The 18,269-nt window shown below is 51.7% G+C and overlaps 1 protein-coding gene across 1 annotated transcript in view; it reads right to left on the bottom strand.

Moving 5' to 3' along the window:
* The window catches only part of LOC137310061 (transcription factor PU.1-like), a 98,516-nt gene that overhangs the window by 38,524 nt on the left and 41,723 nt on the right, over positions 1-18,269 (bottom strand). The gene's annotated exons all lie outside the window — the stretch shown is intronic.

Below are 18,269 nucleotides of genomic sequence, written 5' to 3'. Positions count from 1 at the left end.
TCAGAGCTCACCACATATGAGAGGTGACCTCATGTCAGAGCTGACCTCATATCAGAGATAACCTCATGTCAGAGGTAACTTCATATCAGAGATAACCTCATATCAGAGGTGACCTCATATCAGCGCTGAACTGATATGAGAGCTGACGTCATATCGAATGTGACCTCATATCAGAGCTAACCTCATATCAGCGCTGACCTCATATCAGAGGTGACCTCATATCAGAGCTGACCTCATATCAGAGCTAACCTCATATCAGAGGTGACCTCATATCAGAGATAACCTCATATCAGAGCTAACCTCATATCAGAGATAACTTCATATCAGAGGTGACCTCATATCAGAGATAACCTTATACCAGAGGTGACCTCATATCAGAACTGACCTCATATCAGAGCTAACCTCATATCAGAGCTGACCTCACATCAGAGATAACCTGATATCAGAGCTGATCTCATATCAGAGTAAACCTCAAATCAGAGGTAACTTCAGATCAGAGATAACCTCATATCAGAGATAACCTCATATCAGAGGTGATCTCATATCAGAGATAACATCATATCAGAGCTGATCTCATATCAGAGCTAACATCATAACAGAGCGAACCTCATATCTGAGGTGACCTCATATCAGTGCTCACCTCATATCAGAGCCGACATCATATCAGAGCTAACCTCATATCAGAGATAACCTCAAATCAGAGGTAACTTCATATCAGAGATAACCTCATATCAGAGATAACCTCATATCAGAGGTGATCTCATATCAGAGCCGACATCATATCAGAGGTGACCTCATATCAGAGCTGACCTCACATCAGAGATAACCTCAAATCAGAGGTAACTTCATATCAGAGATAACCTCATATCAGAGATAACCTCATATCAGAGGTGACCTCATATCAGAGCTAACCTCATATCAGAGCTGACCACATTTCAGAGCTAACTTCGGATCAGAGATAACCTCATATCAGAGGCGAACTCATATCAGAGCTAACTTCATATCAGAGATAACCTCATATCAGAGATAAGCTCATATCAGAGCTAACCTCATATCAGAGATAACCTCATATCAGAGCTGACCTCATATCAGAGCTGACCTCATATCAGAGGTGACCTCATATCAGAGCTCACCACATATGAGAGGTGACCTCATGTCAGAGCTGACCTCATATCAGAGATAACCTCATGTCAGAGGTAACTTCATATCAGAGATAACCTCATATCAGAGGTGACCTCATATCAGCGCTGAACTGATATGAGAGCTGACGTCATATCGAATGTGACCTCATATCAGAGCTAACCTCATATCAGCGCTGACCTCATATCAGAGGTGACCTCATATCAGAGCTGACCTCATATCAGAGCTAACCTCATATCAGAGGTGACCTCATATCAGAGATAACCTCATATCAGAGCTAACCTCATATCAGAGATAACTTCATATCAGAGGTGACCTCATATCAGAGATAACCTTATACCAGAGGTGACCTCATATCAGAACTGACCTCATATCAGAGCTAACCTCATATCAGAGCTGACCTCACATCAGAGATAACCTGATATCAGAGCTGATCTCATATCAGAGTAAACCTCAAATCAGAGGTAACTTCAGATCAGAGATAACCTCATATCAGAGATAACCTCATATCAGAGGTGATCTCATATCAGAGATAACATCATATCAGAGCTGATCTCATATCAGAGCTAACATCATAACAGAGCGAACCTCATATCTGAGGTGACCTCATATCAGTGCTCACCTCATATCAGAGCCGACATCATATCAGAGCTAACCTCATATCAGAGATAACCTCAAATCAGAGGTAACTTCATATCAGAGATAACCTCATATCAGAGATAACCTCATATCAGAGGTGACCTCATATCAGAGCCGACATCATATCAGAGGTGACCTCATATCAGAGCTGACCTCACATCAGAGATAACCTCAAATCAGAGGTAACTTCATATCAGAGATAACCTCATATCAGAGATAACCTCATATCAGAGGTGACCTCATATCAGAGCTAACCTCATATCAGAGCTGACCACATTTCAGAGCTAACTTCGGATCAGAGATAACCTCATATCAGAGGCGAACTCATATCAGAGCTAACTTCATATCAGAGATAACCTCATATCAGAGATAAGCTCATATCAGAGCTAACCTCATATCAGAGATAATCTCATATCAGAAATAACCTGATATCAGAGCTGACCTCATATCAGAGCTAACCTCATATTACAGGTGATCTCATATCAGAGATAACCTCATATCAGAGCTAACCTCATATCAGAGGTGACCTCATATCAGAGGTGACCTCATATCAGAGGTGACCTCATAAATGAGCTAACCCCATATCAGAGGTGACCTCATATCAGTGCTGACCTCATATCAGAGATAACCTCATGTCAGAGGTAACTTCTTATCAGAGATAACCTCATATCAGAGCTAACCTCATATCAGAGCGAACCTGATATCAGAGGTAACCTCATATCAGAGATAACTTCATTTCAGAGCTAACTTCTTATCAGAGATAATCTGATATCAGAGCTAACCTCATCTCAGAGCTGACCTCATATCAGAGCTAACCTCATATTAGAGGTGACCTCATATCAGAGCTGACCTCATATCAGAGCTAACCTCATATCAGAGCTATCCTCATATCAGAGCTATCCTCATATCAGAGCTATCCTCATATCAGAGCTGACCTCATACCAGAGGTGTCCTCATATCAGAGCTGACATCATATCAGAGATAACCTCATATCACAGGTGACCTCATATCAGAGCTAACCTCATATCAGAGGTGACCTCATATCAGAGCTGACATCATATCAGAGATAACCTCAAATCAGAGGTAACTTCATATCAGAGAGAACCTCATATCAGAGATAAGCTCATATCAGAGGTGATCTCATATCAGAGATAACCTCATATCAGAGCTGATCTCATATCAGAGCTAACATCATAACAGAGCGAACCTCTTATCTGAGGTGACCTCATATCAGTGCTCACCTCATATCAGAGCCGACATCATATCAGAGGTGACCTCATATCAGAGCTGACCTCACATCAGAGATAACCTCAAATCAGAGGTAACTTCATATCAGAGCTAACCCCATATCAGAGGTGACCTCATATCAGAGCTGACCTCATATCAGAGCTAACCTCATATTATAGGTGACCTCATATCAGAGATAACCTCATATCAGAGCTAACCTCATGTCAGAGGTAACTTCTTAGCAGAGATAACCTCATATCAGAGGTAACCTCATTTCAGAGCTAACTTCTTATCAGAGATAATCTGATATCGGAGCTAACCTCATCTCAGAGCTGACCTCATATCAGAGCTAACCTCATACCAGAGGTGTCCTCATATCAGAGATAACCTCATTTCAGAGCGATCCTCATATCAGAGGTGATCTCATATCAGAGCTGACCTCATATCAGAGCTAACCTCATATCAGAGGTGACCTCATATCAGAGCTGACATCATATCAGAGATAACCTCAAATCAGAGGTAACTTCATATCAGAGATAACCTCATATCAGAGATAACCTCATATCAGAGGTGATCTCATATCAGGATGTGGAGATGCCGGTGATGGACTGGGGTTGACAATTGTAAACAATTTTACAACACCAAGTTATAGTCCAGCAATTTTATTTTAAATTCACAAGCTTTCGGAGGCTTCCTCCTTCCTCAGGTAAATCTCATATCAGAGATAACCTCATATCAGAGCTGATCTCATATCAGAGCTAACATCATAACAGAGCGAACCTCATATCTGAGGTGACCTCATATCAGTGCTCACCTCATATCAGAGCCGACATCATATCAGAGGTGACCTCATATCAGAGCTAACTTCGGATCAGAGATAACCTCATATCAGAGATAACCTCATATCAGAGGTGACCTCATATCAGAGCTAACTTCGGATCAGAGATAAGCTCATATCAGAGATAAGCTCATATCAGAGCTAACCTCATATCAGAGGTGATCTCATATCAGAGCTAACTTCATATCAGAGCTAACTTCATATCAGAGATAATCTCATATCAGAAATAATCTCATATCAGAAATAACCTGATATCAGAGCTGACCTCATATCAGAGCTGACCTCATATCAGAGCTAAGCCCATATCAGAGCTGACCTCATATCAGAGCTAACCTCATATTATAGGTGACCTCATATCAGAGATAACCTCATATCAGAGCTAAACTCATATCAGAGGTGACCTCATATCGGAGCTGACCTCATATCAGAGCTAACCGCATATCAGAGGTGACCTCATATCAGAGCTAACCACAGATCAGAGGTGACCTCATATCAGTGCGAACCTGATATCAGAGGTAACCTCATATCAGAGATAACTTCATTTCAGAGCTAACTTCTTATCAGAGATAATCTGATATCAGAGCTAACCTCATATCAGAGATAACCTCATATCAGAGCTGACCTCATACCAGAGGTGACCTCATATCAGAGCTGACCTCATATCAGAGCTAACCTCATACCAGAGGTGACCTCATATCAGAGCTGACCTCATTTCAGAGTGAACCTCATATCAGAGGTGACCTCATATCAGAGCTGACCTCATATCAGAGCGAACCTGATATCAGAGTTAACCTCATATCAGAGATAACTTCATTTCAGAGCTAACTTCTTATCAGAGATAATCTGATATCAGAGCGAACCTCATTTCAGAGCTGACCTCATATCAGAGCTAACCTCAAACCAGAGGTGACCTCATATCAGAGCTGACCTCATATCAGAGCGAACCTCATATCAGAGCTAACCTCATATCAGAGGTGACCTCATATCAGAGCTGACCTCATATCAGAGCTAACTTCATATCAGAGGTGACCTCATATCAGAGCTGACCTCATATCAGAGGTGACCTCATATCAGAGCTGACCTCATATCAGAGTTGTCCTATCAGAGATAACCTCATATCAGAGCTAACCTCATATCTGAGCTGACCTCATATCAGAGCTGACCTCATATCAGAGCTGACCTCATATCAGAGGTGACCTCATATCAGAGCTGACCTCATATCAGAGCTGACCTCATATCAGAGCTAACCTCATATCAGAGCTGACCTCATATCAGAGCTAACCTCATATCAGAGGTGACCTCATATCAGAGCTCACCACATATGAGAGGTGACCTCATGTCAGAGCTGACCTCATATCAGAGATAACCTCATGTCAGAGGTAACTTCATATCAGAGATAACCTCATATCAGAGATAACCTCATATCAGCGCAGACCTCATATCAGAGCTGATCTCATATCAGAGCTAACCTCATATCAGAGCTGACCTCATATCAGAGCTAACCCCATATCAGAGGTGACCTCATATCAGAGCTCACAACATATGAGAGGTGACCTCATATCAGAGCTGACCTCATATCAGAGATAACCTCTTGTCAGAGGTAACTTCATATCAGAGTTAACCTCATATCAGAGGTGACCTCACATCAGAGCTAACTTCATATCAGAGCTAACTTCATATCAGAGATAATCTCATATCAGAAATAACCTGATATCAGAGCTGACCTCATATCAGAGCTGACCTCATATCAGAGCTGACCTCATATCAGAGCTAACCCCATATCAGAGGTGACCTCATATCAGAGCTGACCTCATATCAGAGATAACCTCATATTAAACATGAGTGACATGCTCCAGTCTCTACATTATCCTGCGTGTAATACATTCCAACCTGTATATTATCTTGTGTGTAATGCACTACAGCCTGTATATTGTCCTGTGTGTAACTCACTCCAACCTGTGTGTTATGCTATGTGTAACACACTCCAGCCTGGATAATGCCCTGCGTGTAACATACTCCAGCCTCTTTGTTATCCTGTGTGTAACACAATCCAGTCTTTATTATCGTGTGTCTATCACACACCAGCCTCTACATTATCCTTTGCATAATATACTCCAGTCTGGAAAATATATAAGAACATAAGAAATAGGAGCAGGAGTAGGCCATTCGGCCCCTCGAGCCTGCTCCACTGTTCAATCAGATCATGGCTGATCTTCAACCTCAACTCCACTTTCCCGCCCGATCCCGATATCCCTTGATTCCCCTCGAGTCCAAAAATCTATTGATCTCAGTCTTGAATATACTCAGTGACTCAGCATCCACAGCCCTCTGGGGTAGAGAATTCCAAAGATTCACAACCCGCTGAGTGAAGAAATTCCTCCTCATCTCAGTCCTAAATGTCCGACCCCTTATCCTGAGACTATGTCCCCTAGTTCGAGACTCTCCAACCAGGGGAAACATCTTCTCAGCATCTACCCTGTCAAGCCCTCACGGAATCTTATATGATTCAATGAGATCACCTCTCATTCTTCTAAACTCCAGAGAGTATAGGCCCATTCTACTCAATCTCTCCTCACAGGACAACCCTCTCATCCCAGGAATTAATCTAGTGAACCTTCATTGCACCCCCTCTAAGGCAAGTATATCCTTCCTTAAAACCTTACAGGCTGCACTGTGTTACGCACAGGATATATTTTTCAGACTGGATTGTGTTGCACGCAGTATAATTTCTAGGCTGGTTTGTGTTACACGCAGGGTTATATACTGGCTGGAGTGTGTTAGATCCAGGGTATATTTTTCAGAGGGGAGTTGGTTACACACAGGGTAATGTGCAGAATGGAATGTGTTACCACCATAACTGTACACAGTACTCCAGGTGGGGTCTCACCAGAGCCCTGTATAATTGCAGCAAGACCTCTTTACTTTTATCCTTCAACCTCCTTGCAATAAAGGCCAACATACCCTTTACCTTCCTAATTACTTGCTGTACCTGCATGTTAACTTCCTGTGATTCATGTCCAAGGACACCCAAATCCCTCTGAATACCAACATTTCTTCGTCTCTTAGCTTTTAAAAAAATATTCTGCTTTTCTATCCTGCGTGCAATACACTCCAATCTGAAAAAAAGATTCTTTGTGTAAGACTGTATATTATCCTGTGTGTCACATCCTCCATTCTGTAAATTATCCTGCATGTAACATACTCAGCCTGTATATTATCCCGTGCGTAACACACTCAAGCCTATGTATTATCCTGTGTGTAACACATTCAAGTTTGTATATTATCCTGTTATTAACACACTGCGGTGTGTATATCATCCTGTGTGTAAACCAATCCAGTCTGTATATTATCCTGTGTGCAACACACCCCAGCCTGTATATTAACATGTCTGTAACACTGTCCAGCCTGTATATTTTCCTGTGTGTAGAACTCTTTAGCCCATATATTATCCTGTGTTTATCACACTCAATTTTGTAAATTGTCCTGTGTGTAACACAGACCAGCCTGTATATTATCTTGTGTGTAGCAGACTCCATTCAGTCTGCAAAATATATCATCTGTGTAACGCACTCCAGTTTGAACAATATAACCTGTGTGTTACATGCTCGAGCCTGGATATTATCTTGTGTGTAACACAATCCAGCCTGTATATTATCTTGTGTGTAACACAATCCAGTCTGAAAAATATATCCTTGATGTGACACACTCCAGTTTGTACATTAGCCTGTATGTTAGATCCTGCACTGCAGCCTGCATATCATTCTGTGTGTAACATACTGCAGTCTATATATTATCCTGTGTGTAACACATTCCATTCTGCACATTACCCTGTGTGTAACCTACTCCCATCTGAAAAATATACCCAGTATATAATCCTGCGTGTAACACAAACCAGCCTATATATTATATGGCGTGCAACACAATCCAGTATGAAAAATATATCCTGTGTGTAACACAGTGCAGCCTGTATATTATCCTGTGTGTAGCACACTCCGCCATATATATTTTGCTGTTTATAACAAACACCATTCAACCTGAAAAATATATCATCTGCGTAACACAATATATCTTGTGTGTTACACGCTCCAGCCTATATATTATCCCGTGTGTAACACACGCCAGTCTGTGTATTATCCTGCATGTAACACATGCCAGTCTGTATATTATCCTGTGTGTAACACGCTCCAGTCTGTGCATTATATGGTGTGTAACACAATCCAGCCTGTGTATTATCCTGTGTGTAACAAACTCCAGTTTGTGTATTATCCTGTATGCAACAAACTCCAGCCTGTGTATTATCCTGTGTGTAACACACTCCAGCCTCTATATTATAATTTGTGTAACACACTCCATACCATGGTGTACCCATGTACCCTCCATTGGCACTATATCCTGATAAGGTAGATCATTTTAATCATCTGGCCGTGCTGGGAGACTTCAGACTCTGCCTTGATTGCGCTCAGCACTGCCTCAGGATTGGATTTATATTGATGGCCGCAGGTAGAGTGGCCAGGAATGGCGCCATCAATGGAAGGCTTTCAGCAAAGCTTGATTAGAAACAGCCCTCCTCACACAGTACCCGCAGAATGAGACCCTCTCACCATTATTCCCCCATCTGATTGTGATTGGGGCGAGTGTTCCATTGGGAGGAGAAGCTGGCAGCACTGAGAGAGAGAGAGAGAATCATCGCACACGCAGGTAGTGTGGGACATGGCGCTGTTATGGCGGGGTGACCCACTGCATCAAATCCTGTGCCATAGTTGTATCACTAGGGCTGTTCGTGGGGAGCTTTATGGAGGGTGGGTGGGTACAGCATGGGTATGGAGGGTAGGTGGGTACACCATAGGTATGGAGGGTAGGTGGGTACAGCATGGGTATGGAGGGTGGGTGGGTACACCATGGGTATGGAGGGTAGGTGGGTACACCATGGGTATGGAGGGTGGGTGGGTACACCAGAGGTATGGAGGGTGGGTGGGTACAGCATGGGTATGGAGGGTGGGTGGGTACAGCATGGGTATGGAGGGTAGGTGGGTACACCATAGGTATGGAGGGTAGGTGGGTACAGCATGGGTATGGAGGGTGGGTGGGTACACCATGGGTATGGAGGGTAGGTGGGTACACCATGGGTATGGAGGGTAGGTGGGTACACCATGGGTATGGAGGGTGGGTGGGTACACTATAGGTATGGAGGGTAGGTGGGTACAGCATGGGTATGGAGGGTGGGTGGGTACACCATGGGTATGGAGGGTAGGTGGGTACACTGTGGGTATGGAGGGTGGGTGGGTACACTATAGGTATGGAGGGTGGGTGGGTACACCATAGGTATGGAGGGTAGGTGGGTACACTGTGGGTATGGAGGGTGGGTGGGTACACCATAGGTATGGAGGGTAGGTGGGTACACCATAGGTATGGAGGGTAGGTGGGTACAGCAAGGGTATGGAGGGTGGGTGGGTACACCATGGGTATGGAGGGTAGGTGGGTACACCATGGGTATGGAGGGTAGGTGGGTACACCATGGGTATGGAGGGTGGGTGGGTACACCAGAGGTATGGAGGGTGGGTGGGTACAGCATGGGTATGGAGGGTGGGTGGGTACAGCATGGGTATGGAGGGTGGGTGGGTACACCATGGGTATGGAGGGTAGGTGGGTACACCATGGGTATGGAGGGTAGGTGGGTACACCATGGGTATGGAGGGTAGGTGGGTACACCATGTGTATGGAGGGTGGGTGGGTACACCAGAGGTATGGAGGGTGGGTGGGTACACCAGAGGTATGGAGGGTGGGTGGGTACACCATGGGTATGGAGGGTGGGTGGGTACACCATGGGTATGGAGGGTGGGTGGGTACACCATGGGTATGGAGGGTATGTGGGTACACCAGAGGTATGGAGGGTATGTGGGTACACCATGTGTATGGAGGGTGGGTGGGTACACCAGAGGTATGGAGGGTGGGTGGGTACACCAGAGGTATGGAGGGTGGGTGGGTACACCAGAGGTATGGAGGGTGGGTGGGTACACCATGGGTATGGAGGGTGGGTGGGTACACCAGAGGTATGGAGGGTGGGTGGGTACACCATGGGTATGGAGGGTATGTGGGTACACCAGAGGTATGGAGGGTATGTGGGTACACCATGTGTATGGAGGGTGGGTGGGTACACCAGAGGTATGGAGGCTGGGTGGGTACACCATGGGTATGGAGGGTATGTGGGTACACCAGAGGTATGGAGGGTGGGTGGGTACACTATGGGTATGGAGGGTGGGTGGGTACACCATGGGTATGGAGGGTATGTGGGTACACCAGAGGTATGGAGGGTAGGTGGGTACACTATGGGTATGGAGGGTGGGTGGGTACACTATAGGTATGGAGGGTGGGTGGGTACACCATGGGTATGGAGGGTGGGTGGGTACACTATAGGTATGGAGGGTGGGTGGGTACACTATGGGTATGGAGGGTGGGTGGGTACACCAGAGGTATGGAGGGTGGGTGGGTACACCAGAGGTATGGAGGGTAGGTGGGTACACTATGGGTATGGAGGGTGGGTGGGTACACCATGGGTATGGAGGGTGGGTGGGTACACCATGGGTATGGAGGGTGGGTGGGTACACTATGGGTATGGAGGGTGGGTGGGTACACTATAGGTATGGAGGGTGGGTGGGTACACTATGGGTATGGAGGGTGGGTGGGTACACCAGAGGTATGGAGGGTAGGTGGGTACACTATGGGTATGGAGGGTAGGTGGGTACACTATGGGTATGGAGGGTAGGTGGGTACACTATAGGTATGGAGGGTGGGTGGGTACACTATGGGTATGGAGGGTGGGTGGGTACACTATGGGTATGGAGGGTAGGTGGGTACACCATGGGTATGGAGGGTGGGTGGGTACACTATGGGTATGGAGGGTGGGTGGGTACACCATGGGTATGGAGGGTAGGTGGGTACACTATGGGTATGGAGGGTGGGTGGGTACACCATAGTTATGGAGGGTAGGTGGGTACACTATGGGTATGGAGGGTGGGTGGGTACACTATGGGTATGGAGGGTGGGTGGGTACACCATGGGTATGGAGGGTAGGTGGGTACACTATGGGTATGGAGGGTGGGTGGGTACACCATAGTTATGGAGGGTAGGTGGGTACACTATGGGTATGGAGGGTGGGTGGGTACACTATGGGTATGGAGGGTGGGTGGGTACACTATAGGTATGGAGTGTGGGTGGGTACACTATGGTTATGGAGGGTAGGTAGGTACACCATGGGTATGGAGGGTGGGTGGGTACACCATGGGTATGGAGGGTGGGTGGGTACACCATAGGTATGGAGGGTGGGTGGGTACACTATGGGTATGGAGGGTGGGTGGGTACACTATGGGTATGGAGGGTGGGTGGGTACACCATGGGTATGGAGGGTAGGTGGGTACACTATAGGTATGGAGGGTGGGTGGGTACACTATGGGTATGGAGGGTAGGTGGGTACACCATGGGTATGGAGGGTGGGTGGGTACACTATGGGTATGGAGGGTGGGTGGGTACACTATGGGTATGGAGGGTGGGTGGGTACACCATGGGTATGGAGGGTAGGTGGGTACACTATGGGTATGGAGGGTGGGTGGGTACACCATAGTTATGGAGGGTAGGTGGGTACACTATGGGTATGGAGGGTAGGTGGGTACACCATAGGTATGGAGGGTAGGTGGGTACACTATGGGTATGGAGGGTGGGTGGGTACACTATGGGTATGGAGGGTGGGTGGGTACACTATAGGTATGGAGGGTGGGTGGGTACACTATGGGTATGGAGGGTAGGTAGGTACACCATGGGTATGGAGGTTGGGTGGGTACACCATGGGTATGGAGGGTGGGTGGGTACACCATAGGTATGGAGGGTGGGTGGGTACACTATGGGTATGGAGGGTGGGTGGGTACACTATGGGTATGGAGGGTGGGTGGGTACACCATGGGTATGGAGGGTAGGTGGGTACACTATAGGTATGGAGGGTAGGTGGGTACACCATGGGTATGGAGGGTGGGTGCGTACACCATGTGTATGGAGGGTGGGTGGGTACACCATAGGTATGGAGGGTGGGTGGGTACACTATGGGTATGGAGTGTAGGTGGGTACACCATATATATGGAGGGTAGGTGGGTACACTATGGGTATGAAGGGTGGGTGGTACACTGTGGGGTACGGAAGATGGGTGGGTACACTGTGGGTATGGAGGGTGGGTGGGTACACCATAGGTATGGAGGGTAGGTGGGCACACCATAGGTATGGAGGGTGGGTGGGTACACCATAGGTATGGAGGGTAGGTGGGAACACCATATGTATGGAGGGTGGGTGCATACACTGTGGGTATGGAGGGTGGGTGGGTACACTGTGGGTATGGAGGGTTGGTGGGTACACTGTGGGTATGGAGGGTGGGTGGGTACACTGTGGGTATGGAGGGTGGGTGGGTACACCATGGGTATGGAGGGTAGGTGGGTACACTGTGGGTATGGAGGGTGGGTGGGTACACTGTGGGTATGGAGGGTGGGTGGGTACACTGTGGGTATGGAGGGTGGGTGGGTACACTGTGGGTATGGAGGGTGGGTGGGTACACTGTGGGTTTTGGAGGGCGGGTGGGTACACTGTGGGTATGGAGGGTGGGTGGGTACACTGTGGGTTTTGGAGGGCGGGTGGGTACACCGTGGGAATGGAGGGTGGGTGGGTACACCGTGGGTTTTGGAGGGTGGGTGGGTACACCGTGGGTTTTGGAGGGTGGGTGGGTACACCGTGGGTTTTGGAGGGTGGGTGGGTACACCGTGGGTTTTGGAGGGTGGGTGGGTACACTGTGGGTTTTGGAGGGTGGGTGGGTACACTGTGGGTTTTGGAGGGCGGTTAGTACACTGTGGGTTTTGGAGGGCGGGTGGGTACACCGTGGGTTTTGGAGGGCGGGTGGGTACACTGTGGGTATGGAGGGCGGGTGGGTACACCGTGGGTATGGAGGGCGGGTGGTACACTGTGGGTTTTGGAGGGCGGGTGGGTACACTGTGGGTTTTGGAGGGCGGGTGGGTACACTGTGGGTTTTGGAGGGTGGGTGGGTACACTGTGGGTTTTGGAGGGCGGGTAGTACACTGTGGGTATGGAGGGCGGGTGGGTACACTGTGGGTATGGAGGGCGGGTGGGTACACTGTGGGTATGGAGGGCGGGTGGGTACACTGTGGGTATGGAGGGCGGGTGGGTACACTGTGGGTTTTGGAGGGCGGGTGGGTACACTGTGGGTTTTGGAGGGCGGTTGGGTACACTGTGGGTTTTGGAGGGTGGGTGGTACACTGTGGGTATGGAGGGCGGGTGGGTACACCGTGGGTTTTGGAGGGCGGGTGGGTACACCGTGGGTTTTGGAGGGCGGGTGGGTACACTGTGGGTTTTGGAGGGTGGGTGGGTACACCGTGGGTTTTGGAGGGCGGGTGGGTACACTGTGGGTATGGAGGGTGGGTGGGTACACTGTGGGTATGGAGGGTGGGTGGGTACACCATGGGTATGGAGGGTAGGTGGGTACACTGTGGGTATGGAGGGTGGGTGGGTACACTGTGGGTATGGAGGGTGGGTGGGTACACTGTGGGTATGGAGGGTGGGTGGGTACACTGTGGGTATGGAGGGTGGGTGGGTACACCATGGGTATGGAGGGTAGGTGGGTACACTGTGGGTATGGAGGGTGGGTGGGTACACTGTGGGTATGGAGGGTGGGTGGGTACACTGTGGGTATGGAGGGTGGGTGGGTACACTGTGGGTATGGAGGGTGGGTGGGTACACTGTGGGTTTTGGAGGGCGGGTGGGTACACTGTGGGTATGGAGGGTGGGTGGGTACACTGTGGGTTTTGGAGGGCGGGTGGGTACACCGTGGGAATGGAGGGTGGGTGGGTACACCGTGGGTTTTGGAGGGTGGGTGGGTACACCGTGGGTTTTGGAGGGTGGGTGGGTACACCGTGGGTTTTGGAGGGTGGGTGGGTACACCGTGGGTTTTGGAGGGTGGGTGGGTACACTGTGGGTTTTGGAGGGTGGGTGGGTACACTGTGGGTTTTGGAGGGCGGTTAGTACACTGTGGGTTTTGGAGGGCGGGTGGGTACACCGTGGGTTTTGGAGGGCGGGTGGGTACACTGTGGGTATGGAGGGCGGGTGGGTACACCGTGGGTATGGAGGGCGGGTGGTACACTGTGGGTTTTGGAGGGCGGGTGGGTACACTGTGGGTTTTGGAGGGCGGGTGGGTACACTGTGGGTTTTGGAGGGTGGGTGGGTACACTGTGGGTTTTGGAGGGCGGGTAGTACACTGTGGGTATGGAGGGCGGGTGGGTACACTGTGGGTATGGAGGGCGGGTGGGTACACTGTGGGTATGGAGGGCGGGTGGGTACACTGTGGGTATGGAGGGCGGGTGGGTACACTGTGGGTTTTGGAGGGCGGGTGGGTACACTGTGGGTTTTGGAGGGCGGTTGGGTACACTGTGGGTTTTGGAGGGTGGGTGGTACACTGTGGGTATGGAGGGCGGGTGGGTACACCGTGGGTTTTGGAGGGCGGGTGGGTACACCGTGGGTTTTGGAGGGCGGGTGGGTACACTGTGGGTTTTGGAGGGTGGGTGGGTACACCGTGGGTTTTGGAGGGCGGGTGGGTACACTGTGGGTATGGAGGGCGGGTGGTACACTGTGGGTTTTGAAGGGCGGGTGGTACACTGTGGGTATGGAGGGCGGGTGGGTACACTGTGGGTTTTGGAGGGCGGGTGGTACACTGTGGGTTTTGGAGGGCGGGTGGTACACTGTGGGTTTTGGAGGGCGGGTGGGTACACTGTGGGTTTTGGAGGGCGGGTGGGTACACCGTGGGTTTTGGAGGGCGGGTGGGTACACCGTGGGTTTTGGAGGGCGGGTGGGTACACCGTGGGTTTTGGAGGGCGGGTGGGTACACCGTGGGTTTTGGAGGGCGGGTGGGTACACTGTGGGTTTTGGAGGGCGGGTGGTACACCGTGGGTTTTGGAGGGCGGGTGGGTACACTGTGGGTTTTGGAGGGCGGGTGGGTACACCGTGGGTTTTGGAGGGTGGGTGGGTACACTGTGGGTATGGAGGGCGGGTGGGTACACTGTGGGTTTTGGAGGGTGGGTGGGTACACCGTGGGTTTTGGAGGGCGGGTGGGTACACTGTGGGTTTTGGAGGGCGGGTGGGTACACCGTGGGTTTTGGAGGGTGGGTGGGTACACTGTGGGTATGGAGGGCGGGTGGGTACACTGTGGGTTTTGGAGGGTGGGTGGGTGCACCGTGGGTTTTGGAGGGCGGGTGGGTACACTGTGGGTTTTGGAGGGCGGGTGGGTACACTGTGGGTTTTGGAGGGCGGGTGGGTACACTGTGGGTTTTGGAGGGCGGGTGGGTACACTGTGGGTTTTGGAGGGTGGGTGGGTACACCGTGGGTCTTGGAGGGTGGGTGGGTACACCGTGGGTTTTGGAGGGCGGGTGGGTACACCGTGGGTTTTGCAGGGTGGGTGGGTACACCGTGGGTTTTGGAGGGCGGGTGGGTACACTGTGGGTATGGAGGGCGGGTGGGTACACCGTGGGTTTTGGAGGGCGGGTGGGTACACCGTGGGTTTTGGAGGGCGGGTGGGTACACCGTGGATTTTGGAGGGCGGGTGGGTACACCGTGGGTTTTGGAGGGCGGGTGGTACACCGTGGGTTTTGGAGGGCGGGTGGGTACACCGTGGGTTTTGGAGGGCGGGTGGGTACACTGTGGGTTTTGGAGGGTGGGTGGGTACACCGTGGGTTTTGGAGGGCGGGTGGGTACACTGTGGGTATGGAGGGCGGGTGGGTACACTGTGGGTTTTGGAGGGTGGGTGGGTACACCGTGGGTTTTGGAGGGCGGGTGGGTACACTGTGGGTATGGAGGGCGGGTGGTACACTGTGGGTTTTGGAGGGCGGGTGGGTTTACTGTGGGTTTTTGAGGGCGGGTGGTACACTGTGGGTTTTGAAGGGCGGGTGGTACACTGTGGGTATGGAGGGCGGGTGGTACACTGTGGGTTTTGGAGGGCGGGTGGTACACTGTGGGTTTTGGAGGGCGGGTGGGTACACTGTGGGTTTTGGAGGGCGGGTGGGTACACCGTGGGTTTTGGAGGGCGGGTGGGTACACCGTGGGTTTTGGAGGGCGGGTGGGTACACCGTGGGTTTTGGAGGGCGGGTGGGTACACCGTGGGTTTTGGAGGGCGGGTGGGTACACTGTGGGTTTTGGAGGGCGGGTGGTACACCGTGGGTTTTGGAGGGCGGGTGGGTACACTGTGGGTTTTGGAGGGCGGGTGGGTACACCGTGGGTTTTGGAGGGTGGGTGGGTACACTGTGGGTATGGAGGGCGGGTGGGTACACTGTGGGTTTTGGAGGGTGGGTGGGTACACCGTGGGTTTTGGAGGGCGGGTGGGTACACTGTGGGTTTTGGAGGGCGGGTGGGTACACCGTGGGTTTTGGAGGGTGGGTGGGTACACTGTGGGTATGGAGGGCGGGTGGGTACACTGTGGGTTTTGGAGGGTGGGTGGGTACACCGTGGGTTTTGGAGGGCGGGTGGGTACACTGTGGGTTTTGGAGGGCGGGTGGGTACACTGTGGGTTTTGGAGGGCGGGTGGGTACACTGTGGGTTTTGGAGGGTGGGTGGGTACACCGTGGGTTTTGGAGGGCGGGTGGGTACACCGTGGGTTTTGGAGGGCGGGTGGGTACACCGTGGATTTTGGAGGGCGGGTGGGTACACCGTGGGTTTTGGAGGGCGGGTGGTACACCGTGGGTTTTGGAGGGCGGGTGGGTACACCGTGGGTTTTGGAGGGCGGGTGGGTACACTGTGGGTATGGAGGGCGGGTGGGTACACCGTGGGTTTTGGAGGGCGGGTGGGTACACTGTGGGTATGGAGGGCGGGTGGGTACACCGTGGGTTTTGGAGGGCGGGTGGGTACACTGTGGGTATGGAGGGCGGGTGGTGCACTGTGGGTTTTGGAGGGCGGGTGGGTTTACTGTGGGTTTTTGAGGGCGGGTGGTACACTGTGGGTTTTGAAGGGCGGGTGGTACACTGTGGGTATGGAGGGCGGGTGGGTACACTGTGGGTTTTGGAGGGCGGGTGGTACACTGTGGGTTTTGGAGGGCGGGTGGTACACTGTGGGTTTTGGAGGGCGGGTGGGTACACTGTGGGTATGGAGGGCGGGTGGGTTTACTGTGGGTTTTTGAGGGCGGGTGGTACACTGTGGGTTTTGAAGGGCGGGTGGTACACTGTGGGTTTTGAAGGGCGGGTGGTACACTGTGGGTATGGAGGGCGGGTGGGTACACTGTGGGTTTTGGAGGGCGGGTGGTACACTGTGGGTTTTGGAGGGCGGGTGGTACACTGTGGGTTTTGGAGGGCGGGTGGGTACACTGTGGGTTTTGGAGGGCGGGTGGGTACACCGTGGGTTTTGGAGGGCGGGTGGGTACACCGTGGGTTTTGGAGGGCGGGTGGGTACACCGTGGGTTTTGGAGGGCGGGTGGGTACACCGTGGGTTTTGGAGGGCGGGTGGGTACACTGTGGGTTTTGGAGGGCGGGTGGTACACCGTGGGTTTTGGAGGGCGGGTGGGTACACTGTGGGTTTTGGAGGGCGGGTGGGTACACCGTGGGTTTTGGAGGGTGGGTGGGTACACTGTGGGGATGGAGGGCGGGTGGGTACACTGTGGGTTTTGGAGGGTGGGTGGGTACACCGTGGGTTTTGGAGGGCGGGTGGGTACACTGTGGGTTTTGGAGGGCGGGTGGGTACACCGTGGGTTTTGGAGGGTGGGTGGGTACACTGTGGGTATGGAGGGCGGGTGGGTACACCGTGGGTTTTGGAGGGTGGGTGGGTACACCGTGGATTTTGGAGGGCGGGTGGGTACACCGTGGGTTTTGGAGGGCGGGTGGTACACCGTGGGTTTTGGAGGGCGGGTGGGTACACCGTGGGTTTTGGAGGGCGGGTGGGTACACTGTGGGTTTTGGAGGGTGGGTGGGTACACCGTGGGTTTTGGAGGGCGGGTGGGTACACTGTGGGTATGGAGGGTGGGTGGGTACACTGTGGGTTTTGGAGGGTGGGTGGGTACACCGTGGGTTTTGGAGGGCGGGTGGGTACACCGTGGATTTTGGAGGGCGGGTGGGTACACCGTGGGTTTTGGAGGGCGGGTGGTACACCGTGGGTTTTGGAGGGCGGGTGGGTACACCGTGGGTTTTGGAGGGCGGGTGGGTACACTGTGGGTTTTGGAGGGCGGGTGGGTACACTGTGGGTTTTGGAGGGCGGGTGGGTACACCGTGGGTTTTGGAGGGCGGGTGGGTACACTGTGGGTTTTGGAGGGCGGGTGGGTACACTGTGGGTATGGAGGGCGGGTGGGTACACTGTGGGTATGGAGGGCGGGTGGGTACACTGTGGGTTTTGGAGGGCGGGTGGTACACCG

Source organism: Heptranchias perlo, unplaced genomic scaffold (assembly GCF_035084215.1).
Source record: "Heptranchias perlo isolate sHepPer1 unplaced genomic scaffold, sHepPer1.hap1 HAP1_SCAFFOLD_208, whole genome shotgun sequence".
NCBI classification, from domain to species: Eukaryota; Metazoa; Chordata; class Chondrichthyes; order Hexanchiformes; family Hexanchidae; genus Heptranchias; species Heptranchias perlo.
This window is presented reverse-complemented; position numbering and strand designations above follow the sequence as displayed.